General features: G+C 40.8%; 1 long non-coding RNA gene across 1 annotated transcript; it reads left to right on the forward strand.

Annotated features, from left to right (window-relative positions):
* The first annotated feature begins 7,855 nt into the window (after positions 1 to 7,855).
* LOC125465118 (uncharacterized) lies at positions 7,856 to 10,560 on the forward strand. The gene is made up of 3 exons (XR_007250169.2): positions 7,856 to 8,143; positions 9,066 to 9,233; positions 10,457 to 10,560. It is a non-coding gene; the product is annotated as an uncharacterized LOC125465118 (long non-coding RNA).
* Positions 10,561 to 11,247: the final 687 nt, after the last annotated feature.

Below are 11,247 nucleotides of genomic sequence, written 5' to 3' on the forward strand. Positions count from 1 at the left end.
TATATCAAACTCAAAATCCCCAAGTTTTCTACCTGCTGCCACCATCACCTTCTCAAAATAACATGACACATTCCAGGAGAACTAAAAGAAAATGCTATGTAATGACTCAAACTTCATCCAGTGGGTAATTGGAACTCCCTCTTTTTTTAATCATGAAACCTACCTGACGAAATATCTGCATGTTCTTAAGCTTGTTGCAGAGTAATTCTACAAAAAGGAATACAATTGTCCAGGCACTGCTTCATGTTTCAGACTTAACTAAGGCCATTTCAAAAAGAATAAGTGCTTTCTTTGAAAAAAAATCTTTTTTTCCACAGAAAGTAATTTGGAAAATAATTCCTTTTGAACTCTGTGGTTATCAAACAAAGTATGTTCATAACAGTCGAAAAACGCAGACTGAGACACAATACAGTAAAAAGTTACAAGTTTGGCTATAAAACTCTCTCCCCATTGACTAAGAATAGTAAGTATTTCATTAGTGTTTTCAGTAACTTGTATGTACATTATACCCACAGTATTGGGTCATTCTTGATTCTGACAAGGAAGGTTTTGTTTTCATATGGGAACACATGGAAATAAAGCCGGGACAGAAATATATACCTAATGCTTGAATTTTAAGCAGAAAGTTGCAAGGACTGGTTTTGCCCAGATCTAGATGTCAATGTTCAGAAAAAAAATACAAGCCACAATGACAAGAAATGTGACCAATCAACATAAGGAAATATAGTGTGGTCATTATTTTGGTAGTTACACACACAAAAAAACAAACTGTTCTCATTCAATTGAGCCCAGCAATAAGAATCGCTTGGAGTATTTGCCTGAGAAATAAACAGTTTGGTTAAGAATGTTGAGCTCATTTCACAAAAGTGCAAAGAAATCCCCACTAAAAGATTGGAGAAACACAATCAGTTTGCATATCCAGATGGGTGCCCATCTGTGGTTTTGTTAGAGCAATTAAGTAGGTACTGAGCATTGTGAACCTGTTCTTGAATGTAAGGAAGATTGGAATTTACTTGTGAGTGACTGGCATTCATTACTGTGAAAAACAAGAAGCCCTGCACTTTTAACAAGCCATTTAGGATCTTGAAATCATGTTAAATTTCTTCAATTAGCCATAAGCTGCTCAGCAAAACAGAGCACAGAAAGCGTTGAAAATATTTTTGCTTTGTCGTATTTTGGAAAGGTAGGATGGCAAATTCCATGAGCCATCACGACAGGAGAATGCTCTGGCAACATAATAAAATATGCTTTAATACGTAATATTCTTTTTATGACATGCTCATTCCACAAAAATGTTCTATAAGTTGGCTTCCATTTTTTTCCAATTCTAATGCAAGTACTTTGCCCAAAATGCTCAGCCAACAAAAAAATACAAAAATAACTTACATCTGTGTATTGCTAAAAATAGACACACTTTTTGAAGCTTTTCATTTTGCACTCATCTGAACAATTTGCACTAAAGACCAAAGTATAGAGAAACAATCATTAATAGAGGACTAGTGTTGAGTATGGGTTGGTTGGTAGATAAATCATGATTGGTCACTGATTGCTACAGACAGTGCATGAAAGCTGACAGTTAACTATCAAGGATAATGGGAGCTGCAGATGCTGGAGAATCCAAGGTAGCAAAGTGTGGAGCTGGATGAACACAGCAGGCCAAGCAGCACCTCAGGAGCACAAAAGCTGACGCATCAGGCCTAGACCCTTCATCAGAGAGGGTCTAGGCCCGAAACATCAGCTTTTGTGCTTCTAAGATGCTGCTTGGCCTGCTGTGTTCATCCAGCTCCACACCTTGTTAACTATCAAGCTTTCTGTTAAATTTTAAAACAGCCAACTGATTGGTGAAAGCATTGTCCTGGGAAGCGAACCAAACAATGGTTGTTACTTACTTGTTCAAGTTGAAAAAGACACACTGTGTGTACATGTTTTTCTGCAAAGAATCCTAAATTTGTTGTCAATGTAATTTTTCACATACTCAGGATAATGCATCTTTAGTATTGTTTTCCATGTGAACTATTGGGTCAGATTGCTTCTCAGCTGACGCAGACCATTTTTGAAATGTGGAGCTCATTTGTAAACTGAATTTTCCAAGTATTTACTGGACAGCATGAAATTTAACGACTTTCACAGCAGGACTTATGTTCCAAAATCTTGCCGATGAAAATAAAGGGAAGAACGATGAGGAACAGAGATGTCCCATTGTCCAATCAGTGAACATCAACCATTTAATGCAAAACAAAGAACTCTGGATGCTGGAGATCTGAAAACAAAAACGGCAATTGCTGTGTGAAACTCATCAGGTCTGGCAGCATCTTTGGAAAGAAAACAAAGTTAACATTTCAAGTCTGGTAATTCTTCATCAGAACTCTTTATGTCACTAGTCCATTAGAACCATTTAAAATGGATTTGCATTGATAGACCTAGAGATATACGCACATGCACCTTGAAGGTACCAGGACAAATTGAGAAATGTGTTAATAGGTAATGGCTTCATAAACAGGTGTATGAATTACAAAAGTAGTAATCTTATTTTATGTTATATTTCACATTAAATATGTCAGTATACTTTTGAAAAGCATACTCATGATATCATCACTGTATGTGACATGAGATACAAAGATCTCTTGGTTCATTTTACCTCAGACTATTAGAAGTGTGACAGTCTACTGGAAGTCTGCTTATCTATTGTAACTTAATAACACATTAATACTCCTTCACTTACTTGCCAGATAAGTTTGTCTATGGCATTAGTAATAATTAGTGTTCATGCTAGTAGTAATAAATATTTATTAGATTCCTCAATACCATAATATCCATGTACAGTTGCTGATGTTATGGGCAATAACATAAAAATTGCCACAGCATTCTCCCGCGTCTGCATGGATTCTCCCCATATCTGGGCAAATTCTCTCCATCTTGGTGTGCTCCAGGTGCCCCGGTTTCCTCCAACAGTCTAAAGATGTGCAGGTTAAGTGGATTGTCCATGCTAAGTTACCCATAGTGTCCAGGAATGTGTAGGTTAGGTGGGTTAGCCTTGGGAAATGCTGGGTTACAGGGCTCTGGGTAAGATGCACTTCAGAGAATCAGTGTGGACTTGTTGGGCCGAATGGCCTGTTTCCAAACTGTAGGGATTAAAGCAATTGGTGAAAACAGAGGTGATGAGATGAAGAATTATTCTCCAGTGTGAATTGTAATGATCTAATCATGACGGAATTTGATAAACAGATGAAAAGAAAAGTTTCACATATCCATGGCGAAAAGGCAGGGGTCTGGTGGGACGAATTGACCCATTTTCAAAGTATTGGCACAGTCACATTGGCCTAAATGACCTGCTTCTGTGAAGTACTAACCTGTAATTCTATGATTCTGCAAATATAGGGTTTTATTCCATTTCAGAGTCAGAAAACATTCTCAAAAATAGTTACATGTATTTTTAGGAAAGTTACAGATCCTAACCCTATCGCAAGTTACAGAATAGTGAAGCTAGATGCAGAAAGTCAATCCATCATCCAAACAAAATCAAACAAAAGACTTGGTAGTGAATGGAGGTCTGTGCAAAATGTTGCATATATTTCTGTGGGAAAGAGAAGTGAAATCAAAGGAAAGTACACATGGCATAGTCCAATTACGGATATGGATCCCAAGCTGCATTAAAATAAGATCCAGGTTTAGAAATGGAACACGTCAAAACAAATAAAGTTGCTCCTTAGAGAGAATAAAATAACTTTTCAATGGCCACAGGATGTTCCAAAATGCTTCTTAGCCAACAAAGTACTTTAGAAATACATTTGAATTGCATTGCAGGAAAATGCTGCAGGTAATTTGTGCACACTGCTATGAGATAGCAGTTAAATAATTTGTTTTATTTACTGAGTTGAAGGATAAAGGTTAGCTAGGGCACCAAGGAAATATTCCTGCCCTTCAAAGTGTTCCATGTGGCCGTTTGCATTCATTTGAGAGTGAAGATGATATTTCTGCTCAGTGTTCCATCCAGCAATATAATGTTCCCTTATTCAAGCATTCAAACATTGGCCCAGGTTACACGAACAACTATCTGGAGTGTGACAAACTCGCTCCTGACTCAGAAGCAAACATAGCTTTGTTTATGCTTGAAGTCAATGTTGTTAGCAACACAGTAATGTGCCAATCTGGAATGTCTTTGAGCTGCAGGGGTCAGCATGCACTCTCAGCTAAACTTTTACCGGAAATCGGCTAAGTATTATTTAAGACAAATTTCATGGGAGTTTCTTGAGAATCTCAGCAAGTTTTCCCAAACTATCTTTCTAAACTCACCTCATTACCTCTGCACTACTCTCCTATGGTACCCAAGTCATTATATTCCCCCACTTGCCACATGCAGGTGTCCTGGTCACTGCTAGGATTTTCTAAGATACCGGGCAACGGTGCTATCTTTAAAGCCCAGCCTTACACCTCGTCAGGAGCTGGTAGTCTGCAACTGCCTTGCACATTCCCTGTCAGTTGTCCCAGACATTCTACGTAGGGGTAAATGAGCCCACTGTTTTGCTGGTGGTGTTCTGAGGCCCTGATGGAGTGGGGAGGTGGGTGGAGTGAGCGGAATTGTGTGCAGCTGCTGCCTTAAGAGTATGCCCTGAGACCTTGGTGATGGATAGAGAGCAAAAAAAGCAAGGGGTGAGGTGAAGTCACCAGATAACCGCTCTCAATTTCAGGTCAGGATCTATCACCATCTGGCAGGTGGAGATTGGGAAACTGCATAGTAATGAAGCAGGATGGTCAGCATTATTAAATGTTAATGAAGGTTAATGATTGAGAATAGGCATCTCATTGCTCACTAGTGAGAATCTCTCAACTCTTGGAAAATGAAAAAAATTTGTTTTCAACAACAGAAAGCTCCTTGCTGGCCAGCCAATGTAATTCTTCCAAATTTCTCTCCATTTCCCACATTGTTCAGGAGTTGGGAAGACCCTGCTCATTGTTCCTCAGGCTGTTTACTCCTTATTCCTTGGGGAGGCTATTCAACACCAATTCTTTATTTGTGCTTCTATGTAGCGATTGTAATGAGAGAACTAGCTGGACATCATAGAGCATGAGTTTGATGATTAGGGGTGTTGGGGTGATCCAATCAGGGAGACCTGGCTGACAGATGAAAAGGAGAGTTGTCGGAGCTAGAGACACTCTGGTTCCTTACTCTGAATGAGTCAAGGAGATAGTACGAACTGCTGATGCTGGAGAATCTGACATAACAAGGTGTAGAGCTGGATGAACACAGCAGGCCAAACAGCATCAGAAGAAGGGTCTAGACCCAAAATGTCAGCTTTCCTACTCCTCTGATGCTGCTTGGCCTGCTGTATTCATCCAGCCCTAGACCTTGTTATTGCTAAAGTCAAGGACTTTTCTTTCTTCATTCATTCTTGGGATGAGGGCTTCTCTGACCAGGCAACATTTATTGCCTACATGGCAGTTTAGGGTCAACCACATTACCATGGGCCTATAGTCTCATGTAGACCAGACCAGGTAAGGATGGCATTTTTCTTCCCTAAAGGACATTAGTTAACCAGATGGGTTTTTCCGACAATTGACAAATGAGTTCATGGCCATCATTAGATCCTTAATTCCATATATTTTTACCGAATCAAATTCCACCATCTGCCATGAAATCTGGAATAAACTGCCAGAGGAAGTGGCAGAAGCAGGTACAATTACAACATATAACAGTCATTGGACAGGTAAATATACAGAAAAGATTTAAGGGATATGAGCCAAATGCAGGCAAATGTGACTTGTTCAGTGTGGACCTGGAGAAACACAGCAGGTTAGGCAGCATCAGAGGATCAGGAAAGCTGACTTTTTCTTTTCTGAAGAAGGGCCCTGACCCGAAACGTCAGCCTTCCTGCTCCTCTGATGCTGCCTGGCCTGCTGTGTTTCTCCAGCTCCACGTCTTGTTATCTTTGACTCCAGCATTGGCAATTCTTACTACCACTGTGTGACTAGTTCAGTTTAGGATATCTGGTTGACATAGATGATTTGGAACAAAGGGTCTATTTACATGTTGTATGACCTTGTGGGTCTATTGTTCTCCAGAATGGAAGGATCCAAATTGCCTATATTCTTCCCTTGCTGCAGGAGTTTGAAAATGACATTGATGTTTGAAAATCAGCCAGTGAGCAAGAAAAATCTCCATTCTTGAGCTGGTAAGAATTGACACTCTGTGATTTTTAGTCTAAAAGGTGAAGGACACTTTCCCAATATTGTGATTTTACTTTAAGCGGGGACACAGCAATGAACAAGCAAGCAGGATATGACACATGTGACTAGCAGCCACTATCAACCTTGGTTTAAGCATATCATATCAGTGTAGCTGTGCTTTCCTCTAACAATAGTTGATGAGTTTCTGTAAAAAGTTGGCCTATTGAACAATCTTGTAACAGGCTTACTCACAAAATGCCTATGTCTGTTTATTATTCCAGATATGCGACTGGTAAGCAAATGTCAATGAACATAAAACCACATCCCCTAAAACTGGAAAGGTCATTTTATTATAACGAAATGTGAGGCTGGATGAACACAGCAGGCTCAGCAGCATCTCAGGAGCACAAAAGCTGACGTTTCAGGCCTAGACCCTTCATCAGAGAGGGGGATGGGGTGAGGGTTCTGGAATAAATAGGGAGAGAGGGGGAGGCGGACCGAAGATGGAGAGTAAAGAAGATAGGTGGAGAGGAGAGTATAGGTGGAGAGGTAGGGAGGGGATAGGTCAGTCCAGGGAAGACGGACAGGTCAAGGAGGTGGGATGAGGTTAGTAGGTAGGAGATGGAGGTGCGGCTTGGGGTGGGAGGAAGGGATGGGTGAGAGGAAGAACAGGTTAGGGAGGCAGAGACAGGTTGGACTGGTTTTGGGATGCAGTGGGTGGGGGGGAAGAGCTGGGCTGGTTGTGTGGTGCAGTGGGGGGAGGGGACGAACTGGGCTGGTTTTGGGATGCGGTGGGGGAAGGGGAGATTTTGAAACTGGTGAAGTCCACATTGATACCATTGGGCTGCAGGGTTCCCAAGCGGAATATAAGTTGCTGTTCCTGCAACCTTCGGGTGGCATCATTGTGGCACTGCAGGAGGCCCATGATGGACATGTCATCTAAAGAATGGGAGGGGGAGTGGAAATGGTTTGCGACTGGGAGGTGCAGTTGTTTATTGCGAACCGAGCGGAGGTGTTCTGCAAAGCGGTCCCCAAGCCTCCGCTTGGTTTCCCCAATGCAGAGGAAGCCACACTGGGTACAGTGGATGCAGTATACCTCATTGGCAGATGTGCAGGTGAACCTCTGCATAATGTGGAAAGTCATCTTGAGGCCTTGGATAGGGGTGAGGGAGGAGGTGTGGGGGCAAGTGTAGCATTTCCTGTGGTTGCAGGGGAAGGTGCCAGGTGTGGTGGGGTTGGAGGGCAGTGTGGAGCGAACAAGGGAGTCACGGAGAGAGTGGTCTCTCCGGAAAGCAGACAGGGGTGGGGTTGGGAAAATATCTTGGGTGGTGGGGTCGGATTGTAGATGGCGGAAGTGTCGGAGGATGATGCGTTGTATCCGGAGGTTGGTAGGGTGGTGTGTGAGAACGAGGGGGATCCTCTTTGGGCGGTTGTGGCAGGGGCGGGGTGTGAGGGATGTGTTGCGGGAAATGCGGGAGACGCGGTCAAGGGCGTTCTCGACCGCTGTGGGGGGAAAGTTGCGGTCCTTGAAGAACTTGAAGAATTTTATTTGTAGTACCGAAGTCTCTATAGTATTGATACTGATTAAAATTCTTTACAGAGACAGAACCTAATTCTTAACAGATTTCATATTTCCCTGGATGTTTCTTCTCATGATCTCCTGTATTTCACACCACTGCCTTTACATCCATCCTTGTGGTATGTCCTAAATTAATAGACACTTCACTGCCTAAATGGATGGTTCCCATCTTCAGTCAAAGGTTTTCCAATTTCTGTTTTTTAGTTCTCATGAGCAGAGTTGGTTAAATGAAATTTTCTTAAGTCCAAGTGACATTTTTTCTTTCCCCAAGATTGCATGCAGAAATGCCTATGAGGTCACTTTTCAGTTTTTACGACAATCCAAATAAGGTGGCCAGAAGGATAAAGCAATTTTAGGTGCTTCACCATTCAACAGGAAATTGGAGCTGGTGAAGAAGAGGTAAGAAAGTGGGAGTTGAAGCAGCAGGAGTCTCCGGTATAGACCGAAGTGCTCGTGGTTGCAGTGGTGTTGTGGAGGACAGCCTTATGGACTTTGGAGAATAAATGTAGACTTGAGAATGGGAGGGAAGCCATGGTTAGAAGTCTATAGTTCTCCTTCTCTTTCTGCTTACATGAAAACAACAAAAAATTGTGTCTCGATTCCTTAACAGAATTGGCTTTGGCAGTGAAATCCTAATGACTTCCTTGTATAGGCCAAGGATTAATATGGTTTCCTGGTTCCAATAACATCATCAAGAGCCAGCCTACACATTTAAACAAGGATCTTATTGGCTGGTTTCGGTGGCTCTCGATGAGGTCCCTAGTTGCAGGCAACAGGATCAGGGTGGGTTAAAAATCCCCCTCGCACCAAGATCCAGTCTGCTAGTTGCATGCATTAAATTCTCTTTTCATAAGCAAGTTTTGGTCAGGGCCACGGAGTTGAGGAGAAAAAGTTCAAATAGACAGCTAATATTTCAACAAATATCTGCAGTTAATTTTGATGAAGACTTAAGTTTTTGCCAGATATCAGATGCCATTGATTCCCCAGTGAGATATCCATGAAACAAATTCTAAAAGGAAAACATTTTCAAGATTCTAGAAACAGATAGACATCCCACAGATGAGTAAATCTGTGTCCTGCTGTCATGTGAGACAGTGGATAAAGGCAATCAGAATCATTTTACACCACCATTATTGGTTATAACTAGGCAGCAACCATTATGGACAAAAAAAGCAGGATTAAAGAAAGAATTTTATGTTTATTAAATGCATGACAGCATTCTTAATAGTCATTATTCCTGCTTAAAAGCTAAAAGCAAAATCTTAACTATTTTTTGAGAAGATACTTTAAATACTGATGGTATAAATTTTCTTTTTGGCAGTCAAGTCACTACCTGATGTTTAAGTGATTTTAATCTACTGCCTGACACAATGATCTTCTCCCGGACAAATCAGGAAGGGCTGCACTTACTATGAGAAAGCTGGAACAAGCTAATGGGGAAGAAGAGGCAATGACAACAAAATGAACAATGAAACTCTTATCGCCAGTGGTATGTGAACTAAATGTTTTAAGTTCATTTTTGCAGCCACATTACAATGTTTTGCAAACATTAACTGGGTTTGGCACAAAACAGATTTCCTGACTGTTAAATTTGATACTGTAAAACAGATACTTTACTATTTGCTATTCCTGACTGTTCTCGACATTTTTGAGTGAACCCAGTTCTTTCAAGGCCAATCATTTACAAAAGTTGATTTTGCACATGTAAGCCTTGCTGTATTCCTATGTTGTCAATGATCAAACACTGACTATATCAATCAATATCATTATATCTCGGAGCATGACTTAAGGCTAGAACAGCAAAATGCTAAACTCAATGCAATGGATACTGAAGTACATAGGTTTGGAAGGATCTGAAAGGGTTAATACTTGATGAAATCCAATAAGCGCCACACACTTTGATGATGTCATGAGCATTTGGTGGGAGAGTATTGATGCATCTTATGGAAGACAGACCTAAAACTAACTCTTCCCCACTGTATTTGTAGAAAAGTAGAGCCTATTCCAATAACCTGCAAACAGTTGCAGAGACGAAATAAAAGACATTTTGTTTGCTCTACAAGACTCTTTTTGGTAGGCCAGAAGCATTTCCCTTCACACACACATTAAGTCCTAAAGAATCCCCATACTTACAAGATCCAAATGGCACTACATATATTTATACCACTATGTTACAAATGAAACTCAATGTATTCATAAAATCTCCAATTACAAGGCTATAATTGTAGAAAAATAAAACAATTTAGAATGTACTGTTTTAAGCCCACTAAGAATGTAATATATTTCAGTGAGATCACCTCATACTTGGTAAGCCCTAGAGAATGAGGCCTAATTTCAATCAAACTGTCCTTACAGCCCAACCCAATCATACTGGAAATTATCCCTTTAAGTTTATTGCTGTGTCTCTACCACATGAATATTCTTTTGTTTGGAAGGGAGACCAAAACCTCACATGGTGTTCCAGTTCTGGTACAAGCAAGGCCTTATATAATGAGAGAAAGACTTTCTTATTGTTGTATTTCATTGTAAAGTGCTTCCAAATTGCTGTTGTGTCTCCTCGTTAATATTCTATGATCATATACATAGACATTTAAATCTTTTCTTTTTTATCCTTTTTGTTATCATTTAAAGAAAAATGCCATCCATCAACTTCTTTCTATATCACTTAATGGAAATATATTCATTTTGAGCCTCTTTGTGTCCTCCTCACAGCTTACTTTCCCATCTATGGAGGCCTAGTGGTACAGTATGTAGCAAACCTACCTCAGTGCTGGAAGTTCTGGGTTCAACATTCATCCCAGTACTTGATTACCAAGGCAAGTGTGTCTCTTATGTAGCCTCCAGCTCTGTCAACTTGGAGGGATTCTGAAACAATGTTCACTAATTTGGCTATCCACAGCAAATTATTACCATTCTCTGCCTGCTGCCATGATGGCATGAAATGGATCAGCAATGGATCCACAACGGAAGCAAGACTTGTGTATCTGAAGTCAAGTAAGACTGTAAAATTAAGCCAGCAGTCTTCTCCACCTCCCTTGCTATAACACTCTACTAAATATCTGTGATTGGATTGGATCTTCTCCATTGGCTGAGTGAGAAATGTTTCAATCTGCATTGTCTCCAGTCCAGGTCAAAGGGCCCGCCACTCTATATCATTGAACTGCAGGGACCAGATGGCATTTAAATGTTGTATGCACAGTCTGAGGTAGACCTCCAAACCTGGTTGATGCATTTACAGCAGTATATAACATAATGGGCTTTAGGCTATACATCTGGAAGACAAGAAGCTTCTGCTGCACAACTCTGTGCCTGAACCATCAATATCTATGATAAACCATTAGCCTTTCTGTATCTGTCACAGACCTAGGCAATGAGTAAAAGATACCTCAAATCCCTGTAGAAATCTTGTCAACCCAGTTATAAAATAGGTGCTCTAATATCAGTGTCCTCTGCCTGGCCAACCTTTGTAACATTGAGGCACTAACTGCTGTTAATCATTTATA

This window comes from Stegostoma tigrinum, chromosome 24 (genome assembly GCF_030684315.1).
Source record: "Stegostoma tigrinum isolate sSteTig4 chromosome 24, sSteTig4.hap1, whole genome shotgun sequence".
Taxonomy (NCBI): Eukaryota; Metazoa; Chordata; class Chondrichthyes; order Orectolobiformes; family Stegostomatidae; genus Stegostoma; species Stegostoma tigrinum.